The sequence below is a fragment of the Acinonyx jubatus genome, chromosome C1 (assembly GCF_027475565.1).
Source record: "Acinonyx jubatus isolate Ajub_Pintada_27869175 chromosome C1, VMU_Ajub_asm_v1.0, whole genome shotgun sequence".
Classification (NCBI taxonomy): domain Eukaryota; kingdom Metazoa; phylum Chordata; class Mammalia; order Carnivora; family Felidae; genus Acinonyx; species Acinonyx jubatus.
Genome location: NC_069381.1, coordinates 123323268 through 123339484, shown reverse-complemented (window position 1 = coordinate 123339484; position 16217 = coordinate 123323268). Strand labels below are relative to the sequence as shown.

General features: G+C 44.3%; 1 long non-coding RNA gene across 2 annotated transcripts in view; it reads left to right on the top strand.

Moving 5' to 3' along the window:
• Positions 1 to 2725: 2725 nt before the first annotated feature.
• The window catches only part of LOC106978237 (uncharacterized), a 76219-nt gene continuing 62727 nt past the window's right edge, over positions 2726 to 16217 (top strand). For both annotated transcript variants that reach the window (XR_008295289.1, XR_008295288.1), the window contains exons 1-2: positions 2726 to 2943; positions 8514 to 8603. This is a non-coding gene — a long non-coding RNA (uncharacterized LOC106978237). The remainder of the gene's footprint in view (positions 2944 to 8513; positions 8604 to 16217) is intronic.

The following is a 16217-nucleotide window of genomic DNA, read 5'->3' as shown; positions in this document are numbered from 1 at the left end:
TTAGACTCAGGTTTTGCATATTTCCACAAATCTGCCCCATGACCTCTGTAAATTAGTTGCCACAGCTGTTGCTGTTGTCTCTGTCTCTCAGGCCTCCATTCCTAAAGAAGAATCTGATTGGCTGAGCTTATCTGTTGGAATCAGACCTTACAAGTCATAGGTAACTGTCCAGCCTGCTATGGAAGGTTTTGTCAGATGACCACACTTGGTCCAGTCAGCTGTGGCTGGGGTGGGCAGAAAACTTCACACAGTACAACACATGGTTTTGGGGGGAGTAGGGTTTTAGAGCAGTTTCTCCTGGAGGGGTATGGAGCTGATGAGCAGACAAGTAATGGCCATCATGTCAGTCAGGGCCCCAGCAAGACAAAATGGTCCCAGCTGAGGAGCGTTTCATAAAGGGATTATTTCAAAGGTGTGAACAGGGTATAGGGAAACCGTGGGGGAAGAGTAATTCCTGGGGCTGGAAAGGCTGAAGGAGTGAGGCAGTGAGCAGTTACCAGAACTCAGAGACAGTGAGAGCTCCCAGAGCTGTTACTCTCTGCAGGTGGAGGGAGGAATCTGCTTGCAATGACTCTGCTAGGCAAGGACAGAGGAATATATAGATTCCCTGGCCTTTCTTTCCTTCTTTGCTCTCCTGACACGGCTCTCAATAGCTAAACACAGCTGCAGCAAGGAAACCATTGGTTCCTTCCATGTGATCAGACTGCCAGGACAGGGAAGAAGATCGAGACATGGAGCGTGGCTGTGATGGGCAAATTGAGACATGTAGCACAAAAGGCCTCCCCAGTTTGAGAGGACAGTTAAAGGTAAGGATGCTGAGGCAAAGGACTTTCACAGTGACTCAGAGGCAGGACTCACAGCAGAACTCAAGTCTCTTATTATGCAGGGATTTTTTGAAAAGTGTAGGAGGAGTATTTTGTTGAAAACAGTCTCTGAAATATGTATGTGTTAATAACTTATCCTCAGATTATTGTAGATGTAACTGGAGTATCCTTAAATATATATAGTAAAATGTGAAATAGGTTTTCAAAGGCCACTGTCTCCCAACAGCATGCTGTTAACACTTGGAGTTGCTACCTTTATAGTCACACTTTTGATTTCAGGGAAAAATAATTCTACTTAAAAAAAAAATTGTGTGTGTACATATATATGTTTGCATATATGTGAAAATACATGCATACATATGTGGGTTTGTATATATATGTGGATTTGTATATATGTACATGTATACATATATGGGTGGATTAGCCATGGAAACCTTAGTAAGAGTTAATTTAACATTCCTATTACATGAAAAGCCCTCAAGAAATTTGAACATGAGGCTGGGCAAGCAGAGCACTGGTGGAGGGATGTAACGGGAATCATCTGAGGCACTGCACATGGAGAAAAGACATAGCAGAGAAGAGGAGAGCCTACCAGAGGAAGGGAGGCAGTGACAACATGGGGCTCCTTAGTATTTTGCTTGGGGCTTACTCTTGAACAAACCTTTACATAATCAGCTGGATACCAAGCCGCCCTAACAATTGTCTTCAGATTGTCCTTCTCACCTAAAAATGGTTTATTTTTCCTTTACTTGTCCAAAGCCCACTCACCCTGTGGGCATAGCTCAAACCCATGCCAGGAACCCCCCCCCCCCCGCCACCACCACCACCACTCATCTCCCTCAGATTCATGTAAATCCCCTGTATTCTCAACAGTGGCCATGCCTCACCGGGCAGTTACTTTGTGCCATGCACTGTGCTGAATACATGAATGATTATTGCCGTTTATCCTCATAATACTCCTATGAGGAAGGGATTCATAGTTCTGTGTCCCAAACAAGGAAAGTGAGGCTAGCCCCAGGCAGCTGGTGGTGGAGCGATACATATTCCTGGGCTTTGTGGTTCCACCCCTGGGTTCCCAACTCCATGCTTCCTGACTTAGTAGTGTGCGTTGAAGGTAAATCCTCATCACTATTATTGTAGTTATGTTGCTAGTGTCTAGTTGCTTTGAGGATAAGAATGTCTTACTCTCACACCATGTATCATGTTGCTAAGCACAGACCAGGTACCAAATAAAGATGAACTGACCAAAGGACTCTCTACCCTTTGCACCCACATGCATCTCTCCACCCATTACCACTCTTGCCAGCACCAGATTTGAAAACATGGGGTTTGAATGCAACATTCCCTGCCCATTTCACAAAGGGGAAGAGGTTGCTCCACCCAGAAATGATCAATGACATGTCATTTGGTAATGGACTTGGAGCTCTCTGGCTTTCCTGGTAAAGGGTGTTGATGATGGCTGTTCTCGGAAGCTGGAGATCTGTACCAGGAGGAGGGAGGGTGTTCACGCATGCGCACAGCCCCACACAGTGGAGGAGGTTGTTCACGCATGCACACAGTGCCCACTCACCGAGGGAGGGCGTTCACGCATGCACGCTGCTCCTCTCGGCGCGGGAGAATTTCACGCCTGCGCCCTGTCCCCTCTTTGGCACGAGACGGTGTTCACTCATGTGCCCCGGCCCCCTTCTGCGAGGGAGGGCGTTTCTGCATGCGCCCTATACCCCTCGGCGCAGGAGGGTGTTCAGGCATATGCACAGCACCCCACGGCGCGTGTGGGTTTCACGCATGCGTCCCGCCCCTCTCGGCGCTGGAGGGTGTTCACGCATGTGCACAACCCCCCACCCCCGTTCGCGCAAGCGCCCCCCCCCCCCACCCGCGCGGGAGGTGGTTAACCCATACACCCCGCCCCCCTCGGCACCAGAGAAAGTTCATGCTTGCGCCCTGGCCTTCTTTGGCACAGGAGGGAGTTCATGCACGCGCCTCGCCACCCCTCGGGATGGGAGGGGGTCACCCATGGGCTACGCCACCCCTCAGCGAGGGAGTAATGCCACTATTAAACCTGACATTTCATGAATGGCTCTTTCCACTTTCACAGCTGAAGAAGCAGGCATCTCTTAAGGTAAGGGTTATGGTTAAGATTACAGCAAGTGGCTAGGGTAAGGGTTAGGTCATACTTGCAACCCCTCAGGGAGATGGTTCACGCAAGTGTCTTGCCCCCGCCCCTGGCACTGGAGGGTTTTACGCAAGCGCCCCACCCACCCTAGGCCCAGGAGGGGGTTCACGCATGCGCCCCACCCGCCTCCGCCTCCCCCTCCCCTCCGCCTCCCCCCCCCCCCCCCCGCAATGTAGGATTTCACGCATGCCCACCCCCCAGGTGAGGGGGGCGGTCACCGTTGCACCATCGCCTTCGCGAGAGAGGGGTGGCACTCATGTGCTCTGCCCACCTCTGCGCGGGAGGAGGTCATGCATGTGCCCTATCTGCGCCCCTTCATCGGGGATGTAATGGTGATGTTTCTTTTTAAGTCAGACATTTTTTGTGGCGCCTGGGTGTCTCAGTGGGTTAAGCGTCCCACTTTGACTCAGCTCATGGTCTCACGGGTTATGGGTTCGAACCCTGGGACGGCCTCTGTGCTGATGGCTTTGAACCTGGAGCCTGCTTCAGATACTGTGTCTCCCTCTCTGCCCCTTCCCCACTTGTGTTCTTTCTCTCTCTCGCTCTCAAAAAAAAATGAAGCTAAAAACATTTTAAAACAGCTCCTTAGGGTCTTCTTGTCCTATTCCCGCATCTTCACAGGAAGGTCCATTTCACCCATTGGAAGAGACAGTAAAACCCTCGTGTGGCCATTCGTATGAGTCACTATTTAGGGAACAAGTGATTATGCTACCTTTGCATGATCAGGATACCACTGCCGTTTCACGAATGTCCCTGGGCAGGCAGGGCCTCTAATACTAGAAATGCTAGACATGATGTTACTGGTAAACAGGCAGGGCTTCTGTTTGCTGAGTTCCTTTTAGTTTTAATCTTTCCTTGATTGCCTATATGTGTTGGGTCAACAATTGGTTTGATACTGATTTTACAGTTAGGTTATTTTTATCTTATTGTTAACTATCCGTGGTCATCTGCTCTGATAGAAGCTTATGCAAGGACAAATACTTGTTACACATACTAGCATTATTGCTTGTATTATGAAATTCACCCGGTCATAACATAGGAGTTGGTTGTCTATTTTTGGTAGTCAGATCTTAAGATCATATACCAATGCCTGAGCCCTACTGTGAATGCTCATGGCCGCATCCCTAACAGCCGCCTACAGAACGCAAATCATATTTTTCACCCTTCTAGGACAGCCTTGATACACCTACATTGCGATGGAGAGGTGTCACACTTGCACCCCTTCTGTGCCCCTTCATCGGCCATGTAGATATGTCATGCCTGGACCCCTTCTTCAGCCATGTAGGGGCATCATGCCTGCACCCCTTCTTGGGCCATGTAGGGGTGAGCCGCCTGCGCCTCTTCATGGTCCATGTATGGATGCGTCACCTGTGCCCCTTCATGGGCCATTTCAGGTGTGCCGCCAGCACCCTTTCCTGGGCCATGTAGGAGTGAGCTGCCCGCGCCTCTTCATGGGCCAGGTAGGGGTGAGCCGCCTGCACCCTTTCCATGTAGGGGTGTGCTACCAGCACCCCTTCTTGGTCCATGTAGGGGTGTGCCACCAGCACCCCTTCATAGGCCATGGAGGGGTGAACCACCTGCACCCTTGCATCGGCGTCCTGTACCCTTTCATTGCCATTGTGGGGTGTGCCGCCTGCAAACACGCATGGGCGTCTTGCAACCTTTCATCGTAGATTTGCAGGTGTGCCGCTTGCCCCCTTCATTGGTGTTGTGGCGGTGTGCCACCAGCACCCCTTCATGGCCACTATAGTATTTGTACTGTCTGTGGTTTCAGGGATCCACCTGGGGTCTCCAGACATATCCCCATGGATAGCGGGGGGGCTTCTGTAGTCGTGTTCTTCTGTATCACATCTCCCCACATGACTCTCATCTCCTGATAAATCTCACAGGATCAGGAACCACTTTTTCTTGCACTTTCTTTTTAGTGGAAACATCTTGCCTTTGGTAAGCACGGCCGCTTTGCCCTCTCCGCCATCTGTTGGAGGCTCCCTTACCCTTGCAGCACTCTTCACTCACTGCTTTTGGGTGTGCAGTCTGTCTCCTGTTGCAGTCCTGCACAAATGGTAATTTGTACTGCGAGTGGCCACAGAAAACCGCCTGGAACTGGGACTCTGGGACTGGACTGCTCTTCTCTCTGGGGGACATACAAGTAGCTTCCTTGTTGGCAGAAGTGGATACTGGTCATTGGTGGCAGGAGGTGACTTCATATTTGTTCACATTACCACTAGTGCTGGTTCAGAGTGATGGAGGACAGCATGCTGAAGGATCGCAAGTGGAGTCCTCACTGTGGCCATGGGGGGCAGTTACAGAGACTGTCCAGGGTCAGTTTTGGGTGTCTGGGGTATACACAGGAAATAGGAGAGGTTGAAAGCAAGGGCGAAACATCAGAAAACATATGGCCTCATGAGGGGAGTATCTTGTGTTTTGTTGCCAAGAGAAGTAGCTCCCCCTGCCCCCGTCCAAGGGAAATAGTCTTACCCCACCCCCAGGACCCCTAGAGAAAAGGTTTCGATGGCTTCACCTAAGACAATACTGTCGTGACAGAGAGCAGTGATCTTCAGTCTCCATGTCTAGTATTCGTGTTTACTTCCTGGAAAATAACCGGATGCCAGTGTACTCCAAACGGAGGTACAGAATCAGGTCCACATGGGATCAGGTGCCCACGCAGGGGAGTTACCACTTCGCACTGGTAGGAGACTGGGGAGCGAGTATGGGAGTGGATTCAAAGAGTATTAAACCAAAGAGGGTGATGTACGATAGGCCAGACATAGATACACAGTTCCTCCCACAGGAAATGTAATTTAATGTGTTGCCTTGAGAACCGGGAATGGTCATAATAATGACTCAATGGCTGCCTGTAGTCAACTAGGTTGAAATGCCAGAGCTTCCCTGACTTTCTCAGGGAAGGAAGATTCCAAGGTCGGAGGGAGGTGGGAATGGGGACCTGTTGTGCGCACACCTGCTTGCTCTTATACCACAAACTTGGTGGCTTATGAGAACAAAACAGTGTTCTCTCACAGTTCTGGAGGCCAGGAACCCGAAATTCGCTTCACTGAGACTAAGGTGTCAGCAGGGCTGTACTTCCTCTGGAGACCCCAGGGCTCCGGGGGACAGTGTATCCCTTCTCTCTGGTAGCTCCCAGTAGCCACCAACCTCCCTTGGCTTGTGTCCACATCACCCCAGTCTGTCTCCATGGACACAGTCCCTCCTCTTTTGTCAAGTCTCCCTTTGCCTCTCTAAGGATGCTCGTGATTCCATCTAGGGCTCACTCAGACAACCCAGTCCTCAAGATCCTTAACTAGATCCCATCGATGGGAGTTAGATTCCAGGTATTAGGACTTGATTTCTTTGAGGGCCATTGTGCAGCCTAGTACAATGTGTCCTTCCATAGGGAGGCAGCAAAACCATGCTAGCCCCGTGCAGTGGGGTGCTCACCGGTGAGCAGTGCCAGGACACGTACTGCTGATAGGCACTGCAGCAGGACCGAATCTCCGGAGAATTATGCCCAGAGGGGAAAAAGCGAATCCTAAAAAGGTCACGTGCTTTTCGATTCCACTTGTAAAATATTCTCGAGGCAACAAAATCATAGAAATGGAGAGCAGATGAGGGCTTGCCAGACACCGCGGAGGTGATGGGGGCAGGAAGGAGGTGGGAATGTCTGCTGTAAGAGGACAAAACTGGGGTCCCTGTGGAGGGCTTGATGGCTCTGTTTCTCATGTGCATCACTTTCGAAATCCTGGCCGTGGTCCTGTTCTAGAGGCAGAGAGAACATAGGGCATCTTCACGGTGTTTCCCAGTCACACACAGTCCCAGCAACCTCACGGCCACCCACCTTGCTATGTCTGTCCCCACGGCTCTGGCTGGTGCCCCATTGCCACAGTTGAGCAGTGTTCCTAAGGGAGGAAGCCATCTTGCTAACGCGGCTCCTGCATCGCTTCACTCTCTCCTGCACACCTGGGGTTTCCTCGGACCGGCCATCCTGTGCACCTGCGGCTGTTTCTCCCAGCCCACGGGGAGCAATCACTTCCCATTCACCACCACCTGTTTTGTCTTCCTGAGTCCTAGCGTTGCAATTGTCGGCGCCTGCAGACCTTACCTCTGTCAGCTGAGTCTGAGTGGGCTTCCTCTCCCACTTGTCCCTAGTTCTCATCTCATTAATGAACGACACTCACATTGCTGAAGCTCACAGTGAAGTCTCAACCCCCAGTTTGCAGACTACGTGGCACCATTTTACAGATACACGTGATTACTCCCTTTCTGTAAAAATTACTTCCATCCTCCTCCCACTGCCCAGGCCGCTGCTCACCAGTGTCTGTGTTGGTTTGTCCTCATCTTCTTCCCACTTCCCATCAGCTTTCCACCCGTCCTTACTCTGGGATGATCTCAGCCAGCCTCAGGCTTCTATCTACCAGCAGCTGGGGCCTCCAGATCTTTATGCTCTGCCCCCAGCTTTTCCTGTCTCCAGACGCCTGACTCCAATTACACACCACACAGGTGCTACTCTCCCCAGCCTCTGGCCCCTCCCTGAAGGCATCTCCTCTTCCCCTCCCCTCGTTTACTGGCCACACCGGCCCCTCCCTGCTCCCTGAGCATGTCAGGCACACACTCCTGCTTCAGGTCTTTGCACTTGCTTTGTCTCTCTCTGTCCGGAATGTCCTCCCACATACCCACATGACACACTCCCTCATTTCTGTCATATCTTTGCTCTGACGTCACCTGCTCAGTGGGGTCTCTGCTAGCTCTCTATGTAAAACTGAAAACTGCTCCTTCTCCGACCCAAACACCTGATCTGCCTTCCCCGCCTTCTTTTTCTTCCCGGTCCTTGGCATCATCTGTTTTTCTTACTTGCTTGCTGTCTGTCGCCTGCTGCAGTCCCTGCCAGAATGTCGGCTCCATGGGGTTCAAAAACCAAACTAGCTTTGTTTAGGGCTGTTTCCTTAGGGCCCTAGAACAGTGCCTAACTCCTACAAAAGCTCAAACACCATTCGCTGCATGAGTAAGTGTTGGGATTTCATATCAGTTTGCTGGGTCTGCCATCACAAAGTACCACAGACTAGGTGGCTTAAGCAACAGAAATTGATTTATTTATTTTCTCACACTTTAGATCAAGGTGTGGCTAGGGTGGGTCTCCTCTCTCCGTGACTGGTGGACGACCTCCTTCCCACTGTCTTCACGTGGTCTTCCTTCTGGGTGTGTAGGTGCCCACTCTCTTCTTATAAGACACCAGTTATCAGATAGGGTCCCTGCCCCCAAGTGAGCTCATTCAACCTCCACTTTACCTTTCAAGATCTGGTATCCAAGTACAGTTACATGGGGTAGTTAGGACTTCAGCATATGGATTTTGGGGGCAAATCCATTCCATGACAGGTTTGTGTCTGTAGTACCTAGTCACTACCCACATGGGTTTGTTTGTTTGTTTTTTTTTCTGTATGCCCTTGTGCCATTATTTGCTCACCCAGTGCTAATCCCAGTTTGCCCTTACCCCAGGTTATAACTCTGTTTATTTATTTGTATAGGTTTGCGTCTTCCTTCTACCTCTGTACTCCAAGTTCCTGGTTGGCACTGGAATTACATCCTTAGCATGCACATCATAACCTCCAGGTGAGGTAAGTATGATTACTCTCATTTCGAAAATCTACAATCTGAGGCTCAAAAGAGAGTAGGTCATGTTTCTGAAATCACAGTATTAGTAAGTGCTGTCATTTTGATAACTTCGTTCTCATGGGCCCCAAAGCCCACATTCTTTCATCTACCACACTGTCCCCAGGATGAATGGGGAAAAGCCATACTTCAGCCTGATATAAGCAATGGTACCTGTAAAGCTGGTGTCACATCTCAGGAAATGGGATTAAGTTTAGAATCTGAGTAATTATACCTACAGGTTGAATTTGAATCTCATATCCTTTTTTTTTTCTTCTGCTGCAATTTCTGTTATCCTCAATGATTATCTAAATGTATTTTTCCCTTGGCAAAATTTAGCCACCAAGAGAGTTTGTTTCCTTTTTAAGAGGTCGGAATTATACAATGAATTCATAATGTCAAGGCAATAGCTGTTATTTTATCCTAAAATATACAGGAAAAGGTCATTGCCTTTGTTGTAAGAGTTTACCATGTGTTCTTGATAACATTCCTGAGCTCTATTGGTGAAAAACCATCGTAGACTTTGAAATTCAGTTATTTATAGTTAGGAAAGTATCGTTCTCTCTTTGGGTGCAGCTGATTGTTTAAAATAGAACTTTGGGTTTTTCTCCATAGATTTTATATTTTAGAGTGAGCTTTGCATTAAAAAGTATGTTATATTTGCATTCATACAAGTTGTGCAGTCATGAAATTGACAGGAAAGCAGCTGTTAATAGTTGTCATTTGGACATGTAGATGGAAATACTATAGGTCATGGTGTGACTCCTTATACCTGTTGAGCTCTGGTTTCATTTGGCATTTTCAAACCATTGCCCTGAGCTTATGGATGTTGATCAAGTGGCCATGTAAAGGTTGTTTTCAATTGGCATCAGGGGTGTAGAGATGGCTCTTAAGTTGTGTATGAAGAAGCTGTTGGTTCTCTGCTTCTATGTCTGTGTAGCTCCTAAAAATAGGAGACTAGAGCATTTTATAGAAATACATTTTGTTCAAAGTAAATGCACCTTGTGAATGGGCTAAAGGCTTAGATAATAATCAATACTTTTGGAGTCTGATATTAATTTGCAAATTTAAAATAGGTCTAGGGGCATCTGGGTGACTCAGTTGATTAAGCGTCTGACTTCGGCTCAGGTCATGATCTCACTGCTCGTGACTTCAAGCCCCATGTCAGGCTCTGTGCTGACAGCTGGGAGCCTGGAGCCTGCTTCAGATTCTGTGTCTCCCTCTCTCTGCCCCTCCCCTGCTCGTGCTCTGTGTCTCTCTCTCTCACATATGAACTAAAACATAGAAAATAGGTCTAGAATAAATCTGTAGACAGTAACATACTTATAATGACTGCTGATTAAAACAAAGAAATAGCCTGAATCTCCAAGCATAAATTACTGTTGTTTCCTGAGGCACCCATCATATATCAGGTTGACCATTAAGCTGAAAGAAAGCATCAATCTTTTAGTAACTTGGAAGAGATAGGCATACTATCTTAGCTAGTAAGGTTTGGTATGTATCATTGTTGTAGACCTGTTTTCTTTAATGATCAAAGAATTAATTTGAGGTCCCTTTCTTTTATTTGGGTATTCAGAATTAAGATAACTAACCCGAGGCAAATGAGTTAAGACCATTTTAGAACTGAGCTGGACTTAAAAAGCCAGATCCTGGAGTCATGATAAAGATAGTTTGAACATTCCATTTCATCAGTAAAAAAATATATATAGAGAAGGAGAGAGAGAGAGCTCCTGGATGACAATCATCAGGTTGGAGGAGAGTTTCTGGGGTTCCCAACACAAATGGTACATGATTTTGAGTCAAGGATACAGCCTCACTGACTGTACTTTTACTGAAATGATGGTTCAGATATAGACAATGTTGTCTGTTGGAATTGTCTTTTGCAAAACTGATATCCTTTCAGTTTTCAACATGATTAATTTACTAAAGAGAAAAAAATGTTTCCCTCTTTCTGAACCATAATCACATTTGTACTTAGGGTTATCATTGAAAATAGTATTTCTAAAAATGGTTAACAAATTAGAAGCAAACATAAATTTGCTTGTGAAGTTATAAAATGGAAAACTGTTCCCAAAGCAGTTATTTTACATTTTATAGGAAAACTAATCTTTTGTGTTCTTACTGCATTTATGTTATATCCTATTCACTTTTCTTTGATGCTGTTCATGTGTGTGTGTGTATGTGTGTGAAATGTGCAATATTTGGTCATTTAAAAAGCGTCACTAACTTACTCAAAGTTAGCCAGAAATAAATGCAATACATTATGTCAAAAGTAATCATGCAGATTTTCCATTGTGAGAAATAGTTGGTTTATCTCAAATGAATTTTTCCCTCTTTCTTTTCTTTTTAACAAGCCAAGTAATAGGAGAATATTTTCTTTTTGCTAACCTTGAGGCAGGGCAAGAGCAGATTTGTGTCAGAGCATATGGTCCGTATTTATGAGAAACTAGGGGAATTAAGAAAGCCACTTAGTTACAAAACTTAGTGGGGACTCATGACTGACTTGGAGTTTTCAACAATATTCTGTGGGGAAATCTTTTATTTACTGGGTTACTGTTTATTTTTTTAATTTTTACTTAATTTGTTTTTTAAATTTACATCAAAAGTTAGTTACCATAACGTGCAACTATGATTTCAGGAGTAGATTCCTTAATGCCCCTTACCCATTTAGCACATCACCCCTCCCACAATTCCTCCAGTAACCCTGTTTGTTCTCCACACTTAAGAGTTTCTTATGTTTTTGTCCCCCTCCCTTTTTTTATGTTATTTTTGCTTCCCTTCCCTTATGTTCATCTGTTTTGTGTCTTAAAGTCCTCATATGAGTGAAGTCCTATGATATTTGTCTTTCTCTAATTTCCCTTAGCATAATACTCTCTAGTTCCATCCATGTAGTTGCAAATGGCATGATATCATTCTTTTTGATTGCCAAAAAATATTCCATTGTGTATGTGTGTTTATGTATGTATGTATGTGTATATATATATACACATGTGTGTATGAGTATGTATGTGTGTGTATATATATGTGTGTGTGTATATGTGTGTATATGTACACACACACATATATATATACACACACACACATACATACCACATCTTCTTTATCCATTCATCCATCAATGGAATTTGGGCTTTTCCCATACTTTGGCTGTTGTTAATAGGGCTGCTATAAACATTGGGGTGCACATGCCCCTTCGAAACAGCATACCTGTATCCCTTGGATAAATACCTAGTAGTACACTTGCTGGGTTGTAGGGTAGTCCTCTTTTGAATTTTTTGAGGAACCTCCGTACTGTTTTCCAGAGTGGCTGCACCAGTTTGCATTCCCACCAGCAGTACAAAGAGTTCCTCTTTCTTCACATCTTCGCCAACATCTGTTGTTGCCTGAGTTGTTAATGTTAGCCATTCTGACAGAGGCGTGGGGATATCTCATTGTGGTTTTGATTTGTATTTCCCTGATGATGAGTGATGTTGAGCATTTTTTCATGTGTCAGTTGGCCATCTGGATGTCTTCCTTGGAGAAGTGCCTATTCATGTCTTTGCCCATTTCTTCAATGGATTATTTGTTTTGGGGGTGTTGAGTTTGAGTTGTTCTTTATAGATTTTGGATACTATCCCTTTATCTGATATGTCATTTGCAAATATCTTCTCCCATTCTGTCAGTTGCCTTTTAGTTTTGCTGATTGTTTCCTTCGCTGTGCGGAAGCTTTTTATTTTGATGAAGTCCCAATAGTTCATTTTTGTTTTTGTTTCCCTTGTCTCTGGAGATGTGTTGAGTAAGAAGTTGCTATGGCCAAGGTCAAAGAGGTTTTTGCCTGCTTTCTCCTTGAGGATTTTGATGGCTTCCTATCTTACATTTAGGTCTTTCATCCATTTTGAGTGTTTTTTTGCGTATGGTGTGAGAAAGTGGTCCGGGCTCGTTCTTCTGCGTGTCGCTGTCCAATTTTCCCAGTACCACTTGCTGAGAAGACTGTCTTTACTCCATTGGATATTCTTTCCTGCTTTGTCAAAGGTTAGTTGGCCATATGTTTGTGGGTCCATTTCTGGGTTCTCTATTCTGTTCCATTGATCTGAGTGTCTGTTCTTGTGCCAGTACTACACTGTGTTGATGATTACATCTTTGTAATACAGCTTGAAATCGGGGATTGTGATGCCTCCTGCTTTGGTTTTCTTTTTCAAGATTGCTTTGGCTATTTGGGGTCTTTTCTGGTTCCATACACATTGTAGGATTGTTTATTGTAGCTCTGTGAAGAATGCTGGTGTTATTTTGATAGGGATTGCATTGAATATGTAGATTCTTTGGGTAGTATTGACATTTTAACAAGATTTGTTCTTCCTATCCAGGAGCATGAAATATTTTTCATTCTTTGTGTGTCATCTTCAATTTCTTTCATAAGCTTTCCATAGTTTTCAGTGTATAGATTTTTCACCTCTTTGATTAGATTTATTCCTAGGTATTTTATGGTTTTTGGTGCAATTGTAAATGGGATCGATTCCTTGATTTCTCTTTCTGTTGCTTCATTGTTGGCATATAGGAATGCCACCGATTTCTGTGCATTGATTTTATATCCTGCCACTTTGCTGAATTCATGGATCAGTTCTAGCAGTTTTTTGATGGAATCTTTTGGGTTTTCCATATAGAGTTTCATGCCTTCTGCAAAAAGTGAAAGTTTGACCTCTTCCTGGCCGATTTGGATGCCTTTTATTTCTTTGTGTTGTCTGATTGCTGAGGCTAAGACTTCCAATACTATGTTGAATAACAGTGGCTAGAGTGGACATCCCTGTCTTGTTCCTGACCTTAGGTAGAAAGCTCTCAGTTTTTCCCCCATTGAGGAGAATATTAGCATTGGGTCTTTTGTATATGGCTTTTATGATCTCGAGGTATGATCCTTCTATTCCTACTTTCTTGAGGGTTTTTATCAAGAAAGGATGCTGTATTTTGTCAAATGCTTTCTCTGCATCTATTGAGAGGATCATATGGTTCTTGTCCTTTCTTTTATTGATGTGATGAATCACATTGATTGTTTTGCAGATATTGAACCAGCCCTGCATCCCAGGTATAAATCCCACTTGGTCATGGTGAATATTTTTTAATGTATTGTTGGATCCGGTTGGCTCATATCTTGTTGAGGATTTTTGCATCCATGTTCATCAGGGAAATTGATCTATAGTTCTCCTTTTTAGTGGGGTCTGGTTTTGAATCAAGGTAATGCTGGCTTCATAGAAAGAGGTTGGAAGTTTTTCCTCTATTTCTATTTTTTGGAACAGCTTCCAGAAAATAGGTGTTAACTCTTCCTTAAATGTCTGGTAGAGTTCCCCCTAGAAAGCCATCTGGACCTGGGCTCTTGGTTTTTGGGAGATTTTTGATTACTAATTTGATTTCCTTACTGGTTATGGGTCTGTTCAAATTTTCTATTGCTTCCTGTTTCAGTTTGGGTAGTTTATATATTTCTAGGGATTTGTCCATTTCTTCCAGATTGCCCATTTTATTGGAGTACAATTTCTCATAATATTCTCTTATTATTGGTTTTATTTCTGTGTTGGTTGTGATCTCTCCTCTTTCATTTTTGATTTTATTTATTTGGGTCCTTTCCTTTTTCTTTTCGATCAAACTGGCTAGTGGTTTATCAATTTTGTTAATTCTTTCAAAGAACCAGCTTCTGGTTTCCTTGATCTGTTCTACTGTTTTTTTGTTTTTTGTTTTTTGTTTTTTGTTTTGGTTTTTGGTTTTGTGTGTGTGTGTGTGTGTGTGTGTGTGTGTGTGTGTGTGTGTGTGTTTAGTTTCAATAGCATTGATTTTTGCTCTAATCTTTATCACTTCTTGTCTTCTGCTGGTTTGGGGTTTTATCTGCTGTTCTTTTTCCAGCTCTTTAAGGTGTAAGGTTAGGTTTTGTATCTGAGACCTTTCTTCCTTCTTTAGGAAGACCTGGATTGCTATATACTTCCCTTGTGTTACTACCTTTGCTGCTTTGCAGAGGTTTTGGCTGCAGTGTTACCATTTTCATTGGCTTCTATGGACCTTTTAATTTCCTCTTCAACTTCTTGGTTAGCCCATTCATTCTTTAGTAGAATGTTCTTTAGTCTCCAAGTACTTGCCATCTTTCCAATTTTTTTTCTGTGGTTGATTTCGAGTTTCACAGCATTGTGGTCTGAAAATATGCACGGTATGATCCGATATTTCTGTACTTGTTGAGGGCTGATTTGTGTCCCAGTATGTGATCTATTCTGCACAACATTCCATGTGCACTGGAGAAGAATGTATATTCTGCTGCTTTAGGATGAAATGTTCTGAATATATCTGTTAAGTCCATCTGGTCCAGTGTGTCATTCAAAGCCATTGTTTCCTTGTTGATTTTCTGTTTTGATGATCTTTCCATTGCTATAAGTGGGGTGTTGAAGTCCCCCACTATTATGGTATTATTATCAATGAGTTTCTGTATATTTGTGATTAATTGATTCATATATTTGGGTGCTTCAACATTTGGAGCATAATCGTTTACAATTGTTAAGTCTTCTTGGTGGATAGACCCCCTTAATTATGATATAACACCCTTCTTCATCTCTTGTTACAGTCTTTATTTTAAAGTCTAGATTATCTGATATGAGTATGGCTACTCCGGCTTTCTTTTGGTGACCATTAGCATGATAGATGGTTTTCCATCCCCTTACTTTCAATCTGAAGGTGTCTTTCAGTCTAATGTGGGTCTCTTATAAACAGCATATAGATGGGTCTTGTTTTCTTTTCCATTCTATTACCTATGTCTTTTGATTGCAGCATTTAGTCCATTGATGTTTACAGTGAGTACTGAAAGATAGTAGTTTGTTGCCATTATGTTTCTTTTAGAGTTGGAGTTTCTGGTGGTGTTTTCTGGTGCTTTCTAGTCTTTATTGCTTTTGGTATTTTTTTTTCTTTTTTTCATCTTTTCTCCCCTCAGAGAGTCCCCCTGAAAATTTCTCGAGGGCTCGTTTAGTGGTCACGAACTCCTTTAAGTTTTGTTTGGGAAACTTTTAATCTCTCCTTCTATTTTGAATGACAGCCTTGGTGGATAAGGAATTCTTGGCTGCATATTTTTCTGATTCAGCACATTGCATGTATCTTGCCACTCCTTTCTGGCCTGCCAAATTTCTTTGGATAGGTCTGCTGTGAAACTGTCCTGCCTTCCCTTGTAGGTTAAGGACTTTTTTCCCTTGTTGCTTTCATGGTTCTTTCCTTGCCTGAGTATTTTGTGAATTTGACTATGATATTCCTTGTTGATGGTCGGTTTTTTGTTGAATCTTATGGGAGTCCTCTATGCTTCCTGGATTTTGATGTCTGTGTCTTTCCCCAGGTTAGGAAAGTTATCTGCAATGATTTGCTCACAGAACCCTACTACCCCTTTTCTCTCTCTTCATCTTCTGGGACCCTCATGATTCTGATGTTGTTCCTTTTTAATGAGTCACCGATTTCTCTAATTCCTAAATTGTGCTCTTTTGCCTTAGTCTCCCTCTTTTTTTCTGCTTCAGTATTCTCCATAAGTTTGTCCTCTCTATTGCTGATTTCCTGCTCTGCCTTATCCATGGCATACATTCGAGATGCAGCTC